Below are 22339 nucleotides of genomic sequence, written 5' to 3' on the forward strand. Positions count from 1 at the left end.
TACGAAGGGAGCAATGAAAGGAAGAAAGAGAACAACGAGTATATAATACCATATTCATACTACGAAGTATCTCATCCTTCAATTAAATTGCAAGGAGCAATGGATCGACGTGATTTCTTGCACGGGTATAGTTAAAGACCTGGAGAGTGGCATATGCTACTTTTTATCCCGGAAAATCAAACAGTTCCGAGCTAGTACCTGGATAATATTTTATGGTCATGAAGGGTGTACGCGTATCCATTGTTAGGGTGAGTTGGATCGTCTAAATTCGAATGACTTCAGATGCTTTCCTTCCCTCAATAATCGGTGCTGGATTTACGAGGCATTTTCTTCACTTGATAAAGTAAAACTGATTCTTCTTACCCGACCACAGAGTGAAAAGTGAAGTAAGTACCTTGTGAAACTGAAAACCTTTTGTTTTAAGTTTTAACCGACTTCTTAAAAGGGTGAGGTACTCAATTCAGCGCGTATTTTTTACTGTAAATAAATGTAAGTAAGTATAATAGGTATATTGTGAATGAAAACCTCTCTGGCGCTGTGTTGAGTGCACTGTGGTATTATAATATGCAGGTCCAGGTTCGATTCCTGGCAGGGACAGTTTGGGAATTTATAATTTCTAAATGGATGACTAAACAAGACTTAAATAACATTCTTAGAAAATAAAACAGCGTGAATCGAGTCAATAAGAAATTAAGTATGAATAACTTTTGGCTTCGTTACTAATTTTTCTGTAAAAAAAGTATTCCGAAGTAGATGTAGAGAGCTAAAACATACTTTGACCTTAAACAACTTCTTATTTTAATCGTACTAAGAAGTTACCTTGAATTCGACCGAGTAATTTGTTAAAACGAATAATTGGAGCCTAGAATTATATAAAACTCTAAGAATAGTAATCTTTGTTCTATCCACTTGTATTATTAATTACTAGCCGACGCCCGCGACTTCGCCCGCGCGGATTTAGGTTTTTCGAAATCCCGTGGGAAATCTTAGATTTTCCGGGATAAAAAGTAGCCTATGTGCTAATCCAGGATATTATCTATCTCCATTCCAAATTTCAGCCAAATCCGTTCAGTAGTTTTTGCGTGAAGGAGTAACAAACATACACACACACACACACACACACACACACACACACACATACAAACTTTCGCCTTTATAATATTATAGTGTGATTTAAATAATAAACCGCAAAGCAATTTAATAAAACGTAACTTTCGAATCGAACAAGTTTCATGTAACTTAAAAATTAGTTACATTGCGTGTCTGCTATAATTTGGTGCAAGTGATAAAATTAAAGCTATTTTTATTGTGTTAAAAGTGTAATTTGTAGTATATTTTTTTTTATAGGTTAGGGGTAGTACATTTTTCATCATATCCTTTGATGATTCAAAACAAAACCCCTGAAATTATAGGCAGCTTATGAGAACGCTTACCAGATCTCAACCCTTGATCGTTGAGTCAGAAAGTTGAGATTTTGTAGCCGTTTGTCGCTTGTAGCTTGTAGCTATTGTAACTTCCAAATACTTATCGTGAGCAATGAAGCCACGAGTCTATGAGTTGTCTTATCAGTGCGTACAGATACATGAAGAGCTTCTAGCCATTTGTTTGATAATCTTGACAGCTTCCGTACATATTTAAATCTCAACCCTTACCTAACCGTTGAGCTATTGAGAGTCGAAACTTTGATCAAGTCGCTTGTCGCTTGTAGCTTGTAGCTACTGTAACTTCCAAATACTTATCGTGAGCAATTAAGCCATGGGTCTATGCGTTGTCTTATCAGTGCCTACAGATACATGAAGAGCTTCTAGCCATTTGTTTGATAATCTTGACAGCTTCCGTACATATTTAAATCTCAGCCCTTACCTAACCGTTGAGCTATTGAGAGTCGAAACTTTGATCAAGTCGCTTGTCGCTTGTAGCTTGTAGCTACTGTAACTTCCAAATACTTATCGTGAGCAATTAAGCCATGGGTCTATGCGTTGTCTTATCGGTGCGTACAAATATACGAAGAGCTTCTAGCCATTTGTTTGACAAAAAACGTTCGCGTGCCTCCAGTCCGGACAGGTGAAAAGACATTAATGTTTTTACGTTGTTCTTTAGAAAGGAAATTATACGTTTTTAAGATATTTACTGGCTTCTTTCTTTGAGTTGTTATCACGCTTGCCTTTAAGGTCAGCTGTGTTACCTATTCTATAAACGATTAGTTAGTCGTCTTCGTCGTAGAGTTCGCCGGTAAACTGAATTAAAAATTAATTCTGTAAAGCTCTATTGCCCAAAGATTTTGTATTCCAGTATGACATACAGATAACCTGTAATATTTAACCGGAACCATTAGGTCTCTTAAACTTGCATACCTCTTTTAGGAGAGCAGATCTGTCTGACTACAAACAAGTTATTTTATCTCTCTCATCTCACGTCAATCAAAAAAATTGAACTGGAAAATCATATTAAATAGACCTGGTCTACATGGTATAAAATGGGCTTTATCTAAATATCGTAAATAATTCTGACATTTGAGAGAAATATTGCAGTAAAATTATTAAATATATTTTCGATTGCATTGTCATTTTCAAATGAGATCACTATTAAAAGCAGATTTTGCTATCGATTAAAAAGTACACCCAGGAATGTTTTCAAAATCTTTATTCAACCTTTATGAGTTTCAATTCGTCGCTGCATCAGCTTTAAAGGCGAGGCTGTATGTTTAGAGAATAGCGCCGAAGTTAAAATAAATGTAAGCGTCTGCTTACTATTTTTATTTGCCCACGAAAAAGATTTAGGTACATATCCTTGAATACAATTTTACCTACACTGTTTCTTCAGCGATATAATCATTTTATACAAACCATCATTTCTCGAAGAGACCTTTACTAGTAAATAATGTAAATATATTAGGATATTATGTTTGTCAGAAAAAGCTTTGTTTTTAAACTAATAAATCGATTTTAATTTAGTTTTTTTTTATTTGAAAGGTGGCTTGATCGAGAGTGTTCTTAGCTATAATTCAAGAAAATCGGTTCAGCCGTTTGAAAGTTATCAGCTCTTTTCTAGTTACTGTAACCTTCACTTGTCAGGGGTGGGGGTGTTATAAATTTCTAACGTACACTTGTTATGATTCAGAAATTGTCCCATAATGTTAAAACTGCGAAGGTAGGTACCAACTAGGATATAGAAGATAGTCTCTCTATCTTTTTCTTTCTTTTTGTGGTATTCTTCACTGCTGGGGGTCGTGACCTCTTCTTATTAATCGCGTAGGTAATGATAGGGGGCTTACTGGCGTACAGAGGTTATTTTTATTTTTATTCTTTTACAAGTAAGCCATTTACTGCGATCTCACCTGATGGCAAGTGACGATGCAGTCGAAGATGGAAGCGGGCTAACTATGGCAGTTTCATTAAACCCATACCTACCCCTGATAGGTTTCTATAAGGCATCGAGTATGGATTTCAATACGCCCTCAACTACATTTTGAGCTAATAAACCTCAAATAGACGTTTACATGCCTCAGTATATCTATTGTCGATATAATATTATGTACTTCAGCTGTCATACACATCACTCGTTATCGACAGCGTTCCGCACACAACATTATGAACGAAGCTCACCTTTGATGTTACCTTATTTAAATATGGCGGTCTCATTTTTATTGGATCTCTCTAGATTGGTAATATCAGGGACTCAATAAAGATGGAAGCATCAAAGGTTTTTTCATATAGTACATTGTACTAGCTGAAACGCCCTAGCTTTTCACGGTAATACGACAAAACTTTAACAAATAAAAATAAATTGGCAGGCCATGGGGAGTGCCGACATGAATTTGATGAATGGAAATTAAAACTATGGATGAAGAATCAGTAAGAAACTTTACAATAAAAAACCAATTAAGTGCAAGTCGGACTCACTGAAGAAGGGTTCCGTACAAGAAATAACACTTTTTTTTTGTGATGTGACCACAAGTTCACGGTTTTCGGATTTTTTCTTTTATTTATGCTATAAGGGATTGGCTACCTGCCTTTCATGATTCTAGGTATAGGTCCTCCTATTGAAGTGCCATATAGGTTTTGATTCTCTTTGACGACAAACAAACAAAGAAGTGGTCTTAGAAGGGTTCCTTTTCGCCTTTTGAGGTACGGAACCCTAAAAATGATACTAGCACTTCTGATCACGTCATATATCCACGCCCCTAGAAGTTCACATTTCTGTGTGGACACAGCCTTATCGAACGCAATATCATAAGCCTTTGATGTTGCTTGTTTAAACACTGGGGTCTTTATGGAGCTTGGGATATTGCGCGTTATATGTTTAAAAAACAGTATTGGAATTTCGTTGGCAGCTTTTTATGTTGTACGTTTAACTGCTTGTTTGTTGTTGTTTCTTGGAATAATGAAGTAGCCGTCAAAGGCTGTTTGCTGGAAAATATTTGACATGGCTTTGAGGAAAAATGTGAATGACAGTTCCATATTGACATGAAATGAAATGTGTTTATTTCAGGGAGGACAACTTGTAGAGAGCCACGTACGTCTAGTACGTGGCCGGAATCGAAGCCCCGACTCCCCAAATAGGAGGCGGACGTCCTAACCACTGGGCTATCGCGGCTTTTAACGAGTGCTATGGGGCAAATCGCACGTCCACAAAAACGCCTAAGGTTGCCCTACTATGTTGCTTTAGGACCACTTTATAAGCACTTTGCAGTCTTGAGCATTCGTAGCGCGTTTACACTTTCACGCATCGATTTTTATAGCAACTATGGCGTAAAAGCAGCGCTTCTATTAGTATTAACGATTTTGTACACGTATTATAGAAGCAGGTGTTATTTTGCGGAAGTCCATGATATACAAGAATGATATAAAAGCTTAATTTGCTATAATCCGGTAAACCAACGAAATCTGTATGGTACGCAGCACCACACAAATTCCAACACCACTCGACGCGCGTTTCGCCCCGACACCGGAGCATCCTCAGGAGATGTAGACCTCACAATGTCTAATTGCAAACTTGATTTTGTACACAAAATTAAGACATTAAAAGTTATATCAGTAAAGTAAAAGAGACAGAACAAAAATTTTACGAACCGATAAAATAGATACAATCAGAATATTATTAATATTAAGGCTAAATAATATGGCTAATATTCTTATAAAAATAAATTAATTAGATCTCCATCTCTTAATAGCAATTTAATAAGCTTCGCTTAAAACGTTAGAAAGTAGAGAAAGACTACGTCAGACAAAATGTAAACGTGATATTATTAAGACTGTGAAAGATATAAAAAGATATAGCCCGACTATAGCCCGCCGTGTGCTGAATACGAATCCCGCGAAAATGGACCGTTTAGAAGTACAGAGTTATTGCGGTTTTTATACGGAGCGCACTTATTGTGAACGAGTGGGTGTGGCGATTGTTCCTCGGGGAAATGGAGGACTCTGAGGCATATTGATAAAGGGTAATAATATAAAGTATTTTGTCTTTAAACTATTTGAGTTTTGACATTTTTAGGGTTCCGTACCTCAAAAGAAAAAACGGAACCCTTATAATATGATGTCTTTGTTGTCGGTCTGTCTGTCTGCGCGCGAGTCTGACTCGCACTTGTCCGGTTTTTGTAGAGGAAATATTAGCTGTTCGACAAATGGGTTTTAGAGATGTGGGATATTGGGGTATAGAATTAGTTTTTTTAATGTTTTCTTCAAACGAAACATTGTACTTTGTGATACGATTGTAATAAAATAATTCAATATATTATATTTAGCATGAAATTGCTATATACTTACGCCTATTAAAAACCGGCAAAGTGCGAGTCAGACTCGCGCACTGAGGGTTCCGTACTCAGGTATTTTTCCAACATTTTGCACGATAAATCAAAAACTATTATACATAAAAATAAATAAAAATCTGTTTTGGGATGTACAGGTAAAGCCCTTTCATATAATACCCCACTTGGTATAGTTATTTACTTTGAAAATTGAAACACATTTTTTTTTGTGTTGTAACCATAAATTCACAGTTTTCGGATTTTTGCCTTTACTTGTGCTATAAGACCTACCTGCCGAATTTCATGATTCTAGGAGAACGGGAAGTACCCTATCGGTTTTCTTGACATACAGAACGGACGGACGGACGGACGGGCAGACAGACAGACAACAAAGTGATCCTATAAGGGTTCCGTTTTTCCTTTTAAGGTACGGAACGGTAAGTAGGTGTACAGTTCAAAAAAATTAATTACCAAACGTTTTGTCTGATTTTTTTTTGGTAATTCTTAGCAAAAACCAATCACCCAATTAACCAATCTGTTGGGAATCAATATTGAGAATAATATTATCTTAAATATCTGTCATAATTAAATATATCGATATGAAACCAAATACGAAATAATATGATTAGAAATGATACGTATAACCCGAAGATCAAATGCAAGTATCAATAACAAGGGATCCGGAATTCTCCTCGTATGGGGTTCTGTCAATAATCAATAGGACACCATAATATATCAAACACAATGAACGTTAATAAGGAGAAGTGACCTATTTCGTGAGGAGTAAAGCTGAGGTTACACTTAACGAAAAAGGAGAAATAAGCTGCGTTCTTAAATCGCTGCTTTTTGCGAGTAAAAATTACTGCTCTGAACTTTAAAATTATGAACGTTAATAAACCCGTTGTTACCAACTTTACTATAAAAATATATAATTTGTCTGTTAATTTGTTTATTCATGTATTACCAAAAAGCACGGGATAATTTCAGACTGAACTTTAACGATTCAAAAGCAATATAAATACCTACTTGAATACTGAATATCTTTGACTTGAGTATCTTTTTTCCATAAAAATCTATCCATTAGAACTTGTAATAAAAGAATAAATTAAAAATTTATAACACCCCCGACAAGTGAAGGTTACAGTAACTAGAAAAGAGCTTCTAACTTTAAAACGGCTGAACCGATTTTCTTGGATTATAGCTAAGAACACTCTCGATCAAGCCACCTTTAAAACAAAAAACTTTGAAACTAAATTAAAATCGGTTCATTAGTTTAGGAGCTACGATGCCACAGACAGATACACACGTCAATCTTATAACACCCCTCTTTTTGGGTCGGGGGTTAAACCATAACTGATGTAGCGCGAAAAAAACCGTAGTTGAAAGTAGGTAATTGTTCATTTAAAAAAAGAAGATAATCTTTGTGACTGATGCCTTTTGGTATCTTGGCCCTACTCAAATATGTATTACAATATTTAACTATTATTCTAAAAAGAAAAATATATTCGCATGGCGAATAAAAGATGACATGGACAACGTCTTGTCATATAAGACGCTGTCATGTCATATCACATGTGTGCTCATCGCCTTATACGGAGTTAGTTTCGTATTAAGAAGGTCTGGCGAGGGAGATAACAGGGGCGGTGCCTAGTGGAGCGACTAATTGTCTATATAGATGCCGGCCCGCTCCACAGATGCCGTGTTCCTATTTGACATTCTATACTTTGTTACTTACTCTGTGGAAACGCATTTTTAGTATGAGCTGTCATTAATATAAACGGCTATACCCAATCCGCGGAAAGAAATCGATCTTTTTGTCGATCGTTACAAGTTTCGGTACAAATAAAAATAAGAAATTAGTCTACCGCTCTCTCTGTTACTCAATCCCATACAAATGATAGAGACAAAAATCTCTGTGGACGCTAACCATTTTGAGTCACAAACGAAACTATGTATTCGAATTAAATTCTCAATGTTTTTTAACCCCCAACACAAAAAGAGGGGTGTTATAAGTTTGACGTGTGTATCTGTGTATGTGTCTGTGGCATTGTAGCTCTTAAACGAATGAACCGATTTTAATTTAGTTTTTTTGTTTGAAAGGTGGCTTGATCGAGAGTGTTGTTAGCTATAATTCAAGAAAATTGGTTCAGCCGTTTGAAAGTTATCAGCACTTTTCTAGTTACTGTAACCTTCACTTGTCGGAGGTGTTATAAATTTATTATTTTCACTTGTTCAAAGCATAGTTTCTCTAATAGAGTAGTACAGAAATGTGGGTATATTTTATTACTCGTTCACTCAAAAACCATTGGATGGATTTGGCTGAATTTTGGAATAGAGATAGCTTGTACCCTGACTTTACACACAGATCACTTTTTATTTATGATTGTGAGTAAAATAAATCCATGCGGACGGAGCTGCGGGTATCATCTAGTTATTAGTAATAGCATTAGAAAAGTTTATAGTTTTACTTTACTTGATGAAATGGAATGAGTTTAAGAAATGAAAGGACAAGTGCTGGCTTGGCTGACTTTAATTAATTAGTATAAGTGCTGGCGCAGTCCTGTTTGTACGTAGCGTGGTTCCAAGGTGCGAACTATTTCTAGTACACCAGAGTAATTACATCAAGTCCATTTTAAAACTACCTAACACAGTGGTGAGCTCTGTGGTCTTATATTATAGTCCATGATGCCCGCGACTTCATCCGCGTGGATTTAGGTTTTTTGAAAATTCCGTAGGAACTCTTTGATTTTACGGGATGAAATGTTTTCTATGTAATTTCCGGGATGCAAACCACCTCTGTGACAAATTTCATATTATTTCATATTTTTCATATTAATATTATAAATGCGAAAGTGTGTCTGTCTGTCTGTCTGTCTGTCTGTCTGTCTGCTACGTTTTCACGGCCCAACCGCTGAAACGATTTTAATGAAATTTGATATAGAGTTGGGATACATCCCGGGGAAGGACATAGGCTACTTTTTATCCCGGAAAATCAAAGAGTTCCTACGGGATTAAAAAAAATCGAAAGCCACGCAGGCGAAGCCGCGGGCACCCCCTAGTTTCATATAAATCGGTTAAATGAATGAGCCTTTACGAATCTTTTTCTATGAATCTTTTTTTGCAAAGAATTTTTTTTTCTAAAAAAGTTCTTCAGTCAACTTGAACGTAGAAAAAAAACAATTTTAATAGAAACAATTTTCTTCCTACTCGATACTATTTATGTTCTGCATAATTAAGGCGAAGACTACACTTTAAAACAATGAGAAGACATAGGAGCTTCATTACTCAGCTTGCAGTTTAATTAATTAGTGTAAGTGCCGGTGAGACTCCGGGGATTGGTCATTAAAGCTGATCGCAGATATAACAGCTATCTGGAAAAGAGGAAAGAGGAACTTTTCCTCTTTTGAACTTTTTTCTCTAAAAACTCACAACAAGCATCCATAATAATAAATTATTATTCACACAATATTTGGTATGATTTAAATACGTCATCTCACGTATTTACCAACCATTTTATTTTGATAAGGATTAACAGGGCTCTCTTCGTCACTCGTTTCATACAACCGTAGTTCCAATTTCATTTGAATATTAAGCAACCAAAGTCCATGAAATTTTGCAGACATATTCTAGAAACTAATATCTGTGTCTGTGGTGTTTTAGATTTTTCTAAAAATATGTAGTTATAAAATTACAGGGGCTCAAAGATTTGTATGTAAATTTTTAAGACCGCGTAACTTTGAAACCGAAAATTTTAACAGAAATCTGGAAAACCACAGACATAGATATTAGTTTCTAGAAAAGGGTCTGCAAAATTTCATGGACTTTGGTTGCTTAATATTCAAATGAAATTGGAACTAAGTTTGTATGAAACGAGTGACGGAGACAGCCCTCTTAATACTATGCCAGTAAAACACTTTCAAAAATCACAAAAATGGTAATTGTGAGTCTACCTCAAAAGATAGACAGTATAAATGCTCTCACGGACTTTTTGGAGGAAAACAATCCCACCATACATTATTTTCGTGTAACTTTAACAATTTCCTCCGAGGATTGGTCATTTAAGCTCATCGCAGATCTAGCAGCTATCTGAAAAAGAGGAAAGAGGAACTTTTCCTCCTTTGAACTTTTTTTTCAAAAAGCTCGCATCCAAAATGCCTTCAAATTCTATCATTTTGTGCATTAATTTATTCAAACATTTGGCCATAGAATTGGAGTGAAATGGAATTTGGAAACATGGAACATGGAATTGGTCAGATCACGAAATTTACCCCAAAACGTGTTACATGTTGTATGTGTATGAGTTAACTTACGCACTTAAGTTTTTAAAACTATGTTAACCATTTTATATTTAACATCATTGTTAACCTTAAGAGGGGTCTCTCCGTCACTCACTTCATACAAACGTAGTTCCAATTTCATTTGAATATAAAGCAACCAAAGTCCATGAAATTTTGCAGACATATTCTAGAAACTAATATCTATGTTTGTCTTTTTCCAGACTTCTGTTAAAATATATTCGGTTTCAAATTTACGTGGTCTGAAAAATTTACATACAAATCTTTGAGCCCCTGTAATTTTAAAACTACATATTTTTAGAAAAATCTAAAACACCACACACAAATATTAATTTTTTAGAATATGTCTGCATTTCATGGACTTTGGTTGCTTAATATTCAAATGAAATTGAAACTACGATTGTATAAAGCGAGTGACGGAGAGAGCCCTGTTAAGCCTACATTTTACGAATTCTATGTCATCTTGTAATGCATATATTATTTAACTAGATAATGTTGTGTACACATAATATTAGGGGTGGTTACTTAGATCCTAATCTATTGTTTTAATATTTAGTACTTTTTAGTAACAATCTGTTTTGTGTGCCTTTTCAATAAAACAAAACACACGTTAGCTTAAAAGTGACTAATAGGTCCTCAGAACTTAGTCCTTTGGCCGTGAAATCAACGCTTATAATTAAGGCGAAGACTACGATTTAAAATAATGAAAAGACATAGGAGCTCCGTTTGCAGTTTAATTAATTAATGTAAGTGCCGGTGAGACGCTGGGGATTGGTCATTAATTAACGGCCCTTTGGCAATCGATCTACAAGCAAACAATAATACACTTTATTAGTTTTATTGTAGTCGGTGTCCCGACGCGGTTGCTTTGTGGATATTAATGATAGTTCTCAGTTCTCAGACCACAGACATGGAACTGTACAAGCACGCTAGATAAGGACAAACCTCTTAGTGGGCGCTAACCATTTTGAGACACAAACCAATCACTAACGAAACTTTATTTTCTAAATATAAAAAATAAAATATTTAATTTCAAATGTTTTTGAAAATATTTTCGAATTGGAATTCGAATGTTTCCTTGAAAACATTTTCGAATTGGATTTCGAATGCATTTTAAAATATGTTTGTGATTGGTTGGTGACTTAAAATGGTTAAGAGGGCTCTCTCCGTTACTCGTTTCATACAATCTTAGTTCCAATTTCATTTGAATAGTAAGCAACCAAAGTCCATGAAATTTTGCAGACATATTCTAGAAACTAATATCTATGTCTGTGGTTTTCCAGATTTCTGTTAAAATATTCGGTTTCAAAGTTACGCGGTCTTAAAAAAATTTATACAAATCTTTGAGCCCCTGTAATTTTAAAACTACATATTTTTAGAAAAATCTAAAACACCACAGACACAGATATTAGTTTCTAGAATATGTCTGCATTTCATGGACTTTGTTTGTCTCTATCATTTGTATTGGATTACGTAACAGAGAGAGCGCCATACTGACTTCTTTCCGGTGATAGAGTATTTATGCTTGCAGGTCTTTAGTTTTAGGCACGTTTTATGCTCAAATATGTTTTATTTTTTACCAAACTGTGTAGTTATAACCTCGCAACGTTGCACATTTTTATGTGTCCAAATGTACCAAGGAATTTATGCGACATTTTTGTTATATGCTAATGGAAGCAATTATTCGCTTTTCGTTTTAATTCGCGTTGAAAATGTTTCTTTCTCTCTATCAAACGCTGAATTGTAGTTTTGTGATAAAAAATGTATCTAGTTGATACCAAATATATTTTACTGGTAGACGGCTACGAATAATGTAAAATTTAGCAAATCTGAGAAAAAGTATAGTCCATTTCCCCCGCTTTGCTGTTAATGTCTCATAAACTACTAGCAATGTCTGGTTTTCTGCAGGATAGTGACACAAAAATACTGTATAATACTGTTACTTTATACAGCCTGTGCCAATTTTATATTATGTGGGTTTCTGGGTTAGGTATACCTATCTCTAAAAAAATAAAAGGAAAAACTGATTGACTGGCATATCAAGGTATAATTTAAGCGGCTGGCTGGGCTTGAAATTTTTATACATTTTAGAAATTTATTTTTAGAAATTCCACCTGAGTGAAGCCGGGCGGATAAGTTAGAGGGATGAAATGTTTGATACTGAGGAATAATTTTGACGTATTTTTTTATTGTGAGAGAGGCTTGGGTTTGACAACAATCATGCTTGATAAAAAGTAATGATGAGTTCTAGTTTATAGCGTGCTTGCCTAGTCTGCCTATTCATGTTTTCACAAATTCATTTCAGAACAAGATCACCATGAATTAAATGAATTTCACCAATGATAGTAACTATTCCAAGATAGAGAGAAAAAGAGGAGTTGGCATACAGTTTTTTCTCGTAAATCTCTTTGCATCGTCAAATTCACAAGGCCTCGCGAAAATCCCCTTTTTATGCAAAAGCATGGCCTATGTCCACAAGAGCAGCGGACGACCAACATCGATATAGCCAGGAAAACAAACATACCCGCTGCACGTCTCATTGATTTCGGATTATCCTCCAAGATTACACCCTCGGCCTCCCAACGACCCCTAACTATTCCCTCGAAGCCTCTTTCATTATACCCCGGCTATGTGTCTTCATATCGCTGATGCTTAATTGGTTTAGGTAAAGCTACTTTTCCTCCAACTCCAGAACATTTATTTTGTAATTATGTATAATATAATTACATACCTAGGCACTTGTAACCAAATATGTAAATTAAGGGTATTATACCAAAAAGATATTGAGATAAAACGCATGAGTACGTAATTCTATTTTACAAAATTTATAACACCCCCAACAAGTGAAGGTTACAGTAACTAGAAAAGACCTGATAACTTTCAAACGGCTGAACCGATTTTCTTGGATTATAGCTAAGAGCACTCTCGATCAAACCACCTTTCAAGCAAAAAAACTAAATTAAAATCGGTTCATTAGTTTAGGAGCTACAATGCTACAGACAGGTACACAGATACACACGTCAAACTTATAACACCCTTCTTTTTGGGTCGGGGGCTAAAAAAAGTTCTAGCCTAGATTTTAAAGAGAGGTGGTGGATTGATAACGCCCAAAGAGACATGCACACGACGCACGTCCGTCACGAGGAGTGCCTCCACCGCAAACACATTACGTCCTCGGCATGTGTTTGTGTGAGGCTGGATTGTGTACGTATTTATTTTTCGCGCGCCCTCCCCAGCAATGTGACACTCACGCTGTTTGCTCACGTCGAGAGCTTGCTCACGTGTGCCCTGACCACTTCATTATGCTTCCCGTTTATAATTATTTCTGCCTCTAAATATAAATGGTTTTCGCTCGATTGTTTAAGCGTGATCCTTTTTAATGCAACTGAAATCCTTAAATGATGAGAGCGTAGGAACAACCTAAATAAATGAGAATGAGTATAATATGATCTTTTGTCACTCTATTTCAGTGTTTAACTATAAACAGTAATAGCCCAGTGGTAGAAGGTTTCGTGGGTACGATTCCGGGCACGAGCCATGTATGTTTTAATTAATTGAATTTCCCTTGCTTTAACGGTGAAAGGTAACATCGTGAGGAAACCTGTTTCCCTAAAAGATCTCGATAATATTCTCAAAGCTGTGATAATTCCGCCAATCCGCACTTGGCCAGCGTAGTGTTCTGTGGCCTATTCACTCCCTAAGGGATTCCCAAGGGGTTTGAAATTTGTGTAGTCCACGTGGACGACGTCACGGGCATAAGCTTGTTTTATTTAATCTTCTCAGTGAAGAAGATCATACTGCGAATTTACGAATAATTTATCCTAATAATCTTCTACGAGCTATGGAATTCCAATCTCGTGGAATTGTATCAAGGCAGCAGCCAAAAAAAAGGGAAAATTGAAAACAACTGCTGCAGCCTTAAGTTTCATGTAGGAATAAAAGGATTCCATCATCATCATCTATAATCTTCTAAAAATAGTAGAAATATGTCACACTTACCCTGCTAGTAGTAGGTAATTTTCAACCCACAAATCCGAATATTTAGCATTAAGTAAGTAGGTATCCAAGCAGATTCTGTGAGGTGTAAAACTATGTATTTTATTCAATTAAACCTGTGTTACGTTGGCGTCTAGCTATATGCTCTAGTATACACGAGTACTTACAGCTAAATCCGAGTGGAGCCCCATTTACATAGCCCCGGATAGCCGGCCAACAAAGCGGCTGTTTATTTTGCCCCTCGCCGACCGGACGCTGAATTGGACATAATTAACTTTGTGCTAAAAGTTGTGTGTGCGTACGTAAATTACGTCAATGTAGTCAAATTAATTAATGTGTAAGTTGTTACACCTATGTAGGTAAACTTGAGGTAGATACACTTCTTAGAAACTAATTATGTGCATAGAAGATTTACGTTTTATAAAAATCCCTTTACTTACTACTACTACTTCGATTTTCATCACATAGAGCCTCGATAGCTCAACGGTTGAGGAACGGACTGCATTCCGAAAGGTCGGCGGTTCAAACCCCACCCGTTGCACTATTGTCGTACCCACTCCTGGCACAAGCTTTACGATTAAGAAGGGAAAGCGGAGTATTAGTCATGATTAGCATGGCTAATATTCTTGATTAAAAAAATTTTTCAGGGATAATGTTGTTTTCAGTTGCCTGTTTCCATTTTTGGAATGGAAGCTACACGTATCTTTGTATCCGTCAAAACTGACTTGACGGATGGTGCGCCATAAGATAACAGACCGACATACTTTCGCAATTATAATATTAGTTTGGATTTTATTAAGGAGGCAACTGTCGGCCTGTATTAAGCCTGATTTACACATTTCGAAATACAAGTGTAAGTAAGAAATGATTCGTCAACAAGTTTTTTTTGGTGTCAAGTGACATGTGCATTTCAAATCACACTGATCACTTAACAGCGTAACCATTTTCCTAATCACTTTGCACTTAAATTCTCACCAGCACTTGTTACAACAAAGCGTTAATCGAGTTTGTGAAGGTGTAGGTAACAACTGACAAGTTAACATTTTTTTGCTGTCAAGTGTAAAGTGCATTTCAACAGACACTTGTCACTCAGGAGCGGTCTGTTTACACGTCAATTTTATAAATCACATCACACTTATAAGTTCACTTAACAAAGTGTAAATCAGGCATTAATACAGATATTTAAGGTATAATAATAATACAGATATATAAGGATACGTACGATTTAATTAAAACTAGAACATTGAGAAAGGATTTTTAGAAATTCCACACAAGTGAAGCTCGTGTGAATGAATGACTGACTGATTGAGATTTTTCTACAAATACACATACATTCATTAAAACATTTTTTTTTCAATTTCATCTCAAAATGACTCAGACATTGTCTAGAAGTCTAGAAACTAGCTTTAATAGGCTACGTAGATAGACTTTCTACAAACAAGGCACCAACTACGTAATTACTTACTATGTAAGCATAAATGGAAAAGACAGTGACGTAAGCAGGTCCTTTACGACTCAATATCTCATTTGGCGTTGGGCAAACCTGTTAGACGATGTAACTTTATAGCCGTAGTCATATAAAGCTACTGTGAGGCACACACCCTAAGCGTATAAGGCTGGCTATTACCCAACACCATAACTCCTGTTTAGAGGGACAGGCACACCTCCTCTTTACTATGTCGGTAAATTTATGTCGCGTCACTTTAAGGTGCGGTTTATAGAGAGATGGCGTAGCGACGTCGTTGTGAGCCGTAGCAAAGTCGTAGCGAGTCCGTAGCGAAGGCGTAGCGAGGCCGTAGCAAAGGTATAGTAACGGCGTAGCTAAGAAATAGGTCGGTTGAAGACGTGGCGCGGATGAGACGAGAACACAGTTAATGTATTTTCAATAATGACGTCACTTTTTCTGATCTCACCTGATAGTAAGTGATGGTGCAAGTGAGCCATTATCTTCCGTCATCCGAATCAATCCATCGCTGACTCACTACTGACCACGGGTCTCCTCTTAGAATGAGAAAAAATAGGCCATAGTCCACCAAATTGACCAAGTGAGGAGTGTGAGCATACTCACATGAACATTGTGACGAAGTTTCTGGCATCCAAGCTTCCTGACGATATTTTCCCTTACGGTTAAAGAAAGTGATATTTAATTGTTCAAAGTTACATAACTCTGAAAAGTTAGAGATGCGTGTCCGGGATAGAGCCCTAGACCCCTAAATAGGAAGTCGATGTCTTAACCACTTGGCTATCAATGCTTATTATGATCAGATTTTAATGATATGACATAACCTCCAGGCAAAATGGCCGCCCTTGCCACGTCTGTATATACCGTGCTTTATAAGGACTTTCTACCCCCATTTTGCATAGGAATTATTTGTAATTGGGTAATTTGTCTATTGAGGTTGAGGGATCTCTTTGACAGTGCCCTCGTACCCTCTTTGTATTCCTGGCTGATGACTTCATTCCGTTGATCGATTGCTCGTTTCTGCGACTGTTTAATAAATGTTTGCGCTTCTTATTTGGAGAGTCTTAATTGTATATGCTATCCTTTTTCGTAAGGAGCATTGTGAAAAGGATAGCGTTATGTTAAAACTACCAATTGAGTTTAATTTTGAGATTCTGTACATTAAATTACCACCAATGCGATTCAAGGACTTTTTAGGTGACTAGCTGATGCCCAATATTTAATTCGCGTAGATTTATATTTTTAAAAATCCCCTTCGAACTCTTTGATTTTCTGGAATATTAAGTATATGTCACTCACCAGGTCTCTAACTATACTTATGCAAAAAAATCACATTCATCCCTGGTTCCGATTGAAGGATAAGCCATCAAAACAAAAACACTATCACATTTTATAATATGGGTAACGAGGCGCTCACAAATAAAAATAAATAAACCGCCAAAATAACCATTATATAATAGTAAAAAAAAGGTTATTCTGTAAACAAGAATTTTATACGAATACCTAGATGTATCTTGAAAGCAACATCGCCACCCAAAATCCCAATACCGACACCGCAAACTTACCCACATTTCATAGATCGCTAAACAAGTGTATTTGCTGAGATATTCCAATTTAACTAGCACGGCTATTCTCTAAACACTAGGTTTTACAACGTTGATCCAGCGATGAAAGTTTTATACTTTTTAATAAGTACATAGATTCCTTAATACGACCACAACCCCCTTTCCTATGCAACAAAGCAAAGAAATAGTACATCAAACTCTATGAATTTTTCAAAATGTTTTCTATCACTTTTACGATGAAATTCTATTTAGATTACAATCTTTTCCAAATTATAGACCTTTGTGAAATATTGAAATAAAAAAAAAACACTTTTAAGTAACTGGCTTGTTAAACCGTTGCGTAATATGCTTGTATGAGCACTTAAGACTAAATTTTAAGCATGATAGTGACAATAATAATAAAAATCAATTTACTCTATTTCTCAACTTTACAGATAGGCTCATATCCTCTAATTCGGGGTATTTGCTATTTTTATGAAGTGGTGGTAAGGCAAACAACCAAAGACTCTTCCCACATCAATTAAAGCAACCATTACAATATGGTTAATCTGTGAGTGACAACGAACACAGTGTTGTAAGAATTTCGTCGAAGAAAGTAGAGGGAAATGCTTTGTAGAAACACTAGAATTTCTTGTTAAGTATGCAAAATTTCATCTTGCTTGTTCGTTTATCCTCTCTTTAACTTTCCATTCGGGCTTAGATTCGTTCACATTTCAGCTCCTTTTCTCCTTTTCTGACGAATATATTGCTGTCGAAATACTAACATATCGACGAACTTAAAGACGAAGACAGAATTGTACAGGATAGCACCGAAATTTCTCGCTACGTAAAATTTCGCCCTGTTTGTTTGTTTATCCAGAGATCCTACTTCACTTTCCATTCCGGCCCAGATTCGTCCACGTTTTGGCACGGGCCCACGGCTCCTGTGTAAACAACTGGGTAGGCCAACTTGCTAACTTTCACTCCTGGCCACAAGCCAACCCCATTAGGGTTGCGTCACATTGATAAAGATTTAGAATAAAAACACTACAATGTATTTTTTTACTGTACAATATATTAGAACAAGCCGATGCTCGCGACTTCGCCCGCGTGGATTTAGGTTTTTCGAAATGCCGTGGGAATTCTTTGATTTTCCGGGATAAAAAGTAGCCTATGTGCTAATCCAGGATATTATCTATCTCCATTCAAAATTTTAACCAAACCCGTCCAGTAGTTTTTGCGTGAAGGAGTAACAAACATACCCACACACACACACAAACACACACACATGCACACAAACTTTCGCCTTTATAATATTAAGTGTGAAGTGCTTTTGAATCGTCAAAATTATTTACCATTGGTTCGTAATGCCGTTCGTACTATATTCTATTGCTTTGTATTGTGTTTGTACTTTGTTCTATTGCTTGTACAATTTGGCATACTATTATTGTAAATTGAACACTTTAAAAGAGCAACCGCCGAGTTTCTTGCTGGTTCTTTTCGGTAGTAATGGCTTTCCGGACCAGTGGTAAACTATTTTGACGATTCAAAAGCACTGGTAAGAGTTTATTTGAATAAAAACATTCTGTTCTATTATATTCTATTAGGCTTAGTAGAACATAATAGCCTAGTGGTTAAGACCTTCATTCGTCAAGTCGTCGTTTCGATCCCGGACACGCACCTATAACCTTTCACAGTCATGTAGATTTAAAAAAAATATCGTGAGGAAACCTGCATGCCTGAGATTTCTCCTTAACATTCTTAAAGGTGTGTGAAGCCTGCTCATCTGCACTGGGCCAGCGTGGTGAACTATGGACTTAAACTCTTCGCATTTTGAGAGGAGACCCGGGCTCAGTCAATGGGTTGAGATGTTTTTTTTTTTTAATTTTTATAATTGATGATGGAAATATAAAATATGAATGATTGAAACTAGTTTATTTTGGCTCAATTAGAGATATTGTTATTTATTTCATGTAACTTATTTTTAGCATTACTTTGACAAAACAGTATAACTTAGCTGTTCAAGGCTTTCGTCGCAGTGTGCCCGTAGCCTTTTCAAATCACCGACATTCATTGAAAGCACTGGGTAAAACATTTTTATTTTTGGTAAGACGTTCCAAGCGCTGTTTCACACTGGTCGCTATCTTTTTTACCCGACTACGGCAAAGCCAAGAAGAAGGGTTCTGATTTTAGCAGTCTATGAATGTTTGTATGTTAGTATCAGATTCTATTTATTCCACTGTAGACGGATATATGGACGGACGGACGGACGGACAGACAACAAAGTGAACCTATAAGGGTTCCGTTTTCCTTTTGAGGTACGGAACTCTAAAAACCGCCATTTAAATTTATACCGACCAAGCATCCACCCAATATCCCAGGCTCAACTCTAACAACTCTTAGATGTATACAAGGCTTTAGGTTGTATCGAGTTTTCGAGTGAAAATTCTTTTTTGGAAAATCGGTCGGCTATCGCAAATTGGATGTACAGTCCGTTTGCATCTCTTTATCACTGGAGTGTTTGGCTGGAGATTGAGTTTTTTCGAATTTCTACGTGATCGATTTAGGAGCGTATTTTGTTACGCTTAGATTAAAATTCATATAAGTGCTTTGGCAAATTGAAATGCAATTTTCCTTTGCCAATATTTGCGTTGTGTGACGAGAATTTTTGTGAGAGCTATTTTTAGGGTACCTAAACCTCTTTCCAGACGTTTCTTTTTCACAAAGTGTCCTGTGTCAATTTTTGGGTATAAAGTAAACTTATAAGTAAAATACACTTTATACGACTTTTATTTACAGTTCACAAAAGTTTTTGGACTTTAGAGAAATTGATAAATATTGATATACATTGCAAACTTGTGTACATTTGATATTGTTGATATACATATCAGTGTGTGTTATAGTGCGTAAGTATGTAGAAGTAATTATGTATAGGTATTGTAAGTATTTCTTATTAAATGAATAAATATATTATTGACTAGCTTAGTGACAGTGTAGAAGTTAAGATGTTGGCCTCTTATTCGCGGAGGTCACGGGTTTTTTAAAATAATAATTGAACCTCCGATGTTGTGGGTGGAGACCTTGTCCATCTTATAGGATTAGGGTTATTTGAAATTGATTGAAGACAAAATGGCCAAAGCACAGATTGACCATTTACCTGAGGCCGCGGGTTCAATCTCGGTCACGCATCTCTAACTTTTCAGTGTTATGTGCGTTTTAAGCAACTAAATATCACTTGCTTTAACGGTTGCGTTAGCGGTGAAAGAAAACATCGTGAGGATGCCTACATGCCTGAAAGTTCTCCATAATAATTTCAAAGGTATGCGGAGTCTGCCAATCTGCACTTGGATGATTGGCACACCACGGACTATGACTTAACCCCTTCTCATTCTGGGAAGAGACCTGTGCTCAGTAGTAAACCGGCGATGGGTTGACTAGGTGCGTTAGTGGTGCGGTGCGACATCAAACCCCCGACCTTCCCAAAAGAAGGCGGATTTTTTAACCACTATCCCATCACGGCTCAATCTTTGAGTTCTCAGTCCTTGACTATAATAGCCTAATTATTCAAAGAAATGAGAATTATTATGGATATTGACGTCACAGCAAGGGTTCAAGTGTAAACATAAGCCACTCTAATCCCGGTATTATGATTAGTAAACAAGCGATAACTCGGCATAACGCCCTCGGTTGCGTTCTTGTCACGAACGTCTATTGTGAATACATTTTCATACAAGTGTAAATTAAAAATTTATAACACCCCCGACAAGTGAAGGTTAAAGTAACTAAAAAAGAGCTGATAACTTTCAAACGGCTGAACCGATTTTCTTGGATTATAGCTAAGAACACTCTCGATCAAGCCACCTTTCAAGCAAAAAAAAACTAAATTAAAATTGGTTCATTAGTTTAGGCGCTACGGTGCCACAGACAGATACACAGATACACAGACACACAGATACACACGTCAAACTTATAACACCCCTCTTTTTGGGTCGGGGGTTAAAAACAAGCTGAAGTTTAAGCACTAAAACCTAACTGCTCCTTTAAGGGTTCCGTACCAGACGGGTGCCAATGAGACCCTAATACGAAATCTGCGCTGTCCCGTCTGTCTGTCAGCGGGCTGTATCTCATGAACCGTACCTAATTGGTAGAGGGTTGAAAATTTGACAGAGTGTGTATTTATATTACTACTACTAGAAGATGCCCGCGGCTTCGCCCGCGTGGATTTCGTTTTTTTAAAATCCCGTAGGAACTCTTCGATTTTCCGGGATAAAAAGTAGCCTATGTGCTAGTCCAGGATATTGTCTATCTCCATTCCAAATTTCAGCCAAATCCATGCAGTAGTTATTGCGTGAAAGAGTAACAAACATACACACACACACACACATACAAACTTTCGCCTTTATAATATTAGTGTGATAATTTCAATAGCAACAAATAATGCAAATATTAAAAAAAAACAAGATGCTAGTACATATTATGTCTTGTAGGTACGAGTCTACCCGTCAATTCAATTTGAAAATGGCTTCTAAACACATTCGAAATTCAATCAGAGAACATAGTTTCGTTTGTGATTGGTTGGTGATAAAAATGGTTAGCGCCCACTGAGAGTTTAGTCTCTATCATTTGTATGGGATTATGTACCAGAGAGCGCGCTATTACTAACTTCTTTCCGTGGACAGGGAATTCCCTTTTATACTTAAATAGACTGAACTATGTTGACAATAATATCGCTGGGACGCGTGCGTTTTATTGCCAATTTAATAATACCCAACACTTTAGCTTACGTACATCGCATGCGTGTGTGACATTTAAATGTACGTGAAAATTTATTAACACCTTATTGTTCCCAATTGCGTTATCTAAAAGCCTACATTCGAAATTAGGCTTAATATTGTGAGAATTATTTCGATGTTTGAGGTAACGTTAATTTCGAAGGGGGAAAACAACCATATCGCCGATCGCAGATGCTAACAGTTTCAAGTGTGCTATGGCCCTTACTTAACAGGGCTCTGTCCGTCAGTTAATCCATACAATCGTAGTTTTCAAATTACAGGGGCTCAAAGATTTATATGTGAATTTTTAAGACCGCGTAACTTTGAAACCGAATATTTTAACAGAAATCTGGAAAACCACAGGCATAGATATTAGTTTCTAGAATATGTCTGAAAAATTTCATGGACTTTGTTTGCTTAATATTCAAATGAAATTGGAACTACGTTTTTATGGAGCGAGTGACGGAGAGACACCTCTTAAAATATTTGTTTTATATAAATTAACTAGAGTGTTCTTTCCA

At 36.4% G+C, this 22339-nt stretch overlaps 1 protein-coding gene and 1 long non-coding RNA gene across 8 annotated transcripts in view; one reads left to right on the forward strand and one right to left on the reverse strand.

Moving 5' to 3' along the window:
• The window catches only part of LOC123869656 (CUGBP Elav-like family member 4), an 895280-nt gene that overhangs the window by 89911 nt on the left and 783030 nt on the right, over positions 1–22339 (reverse strand). The window lies entirely within an intron of this gene.
• LOC123869670 lies at positions 11490–16622 on the forward strand. The gene is made up of 3 exons (XR_006796944.1): positions 11490–11551; positions 13543–13544; positions 16612–16622. It is a non-coding gene; the product is annotated as an uncharacterized LOC123869670 (long non-coding RNA).

The sequence above is a fragment of the Maniola jurtina genome, chromosome 11 (genome assembly GCF_905333055.1).
Source record: "Maniola jurtina chromosome 11, ilManJurt1.1, whole genome shotgun sequence".
NCBI classification, from domain to species: Eukaryota; Metazoa; Arthropoda; class Insecta; order Lepidoptera; family Nymphalidae; genus Maniola; species Maniola jurtina.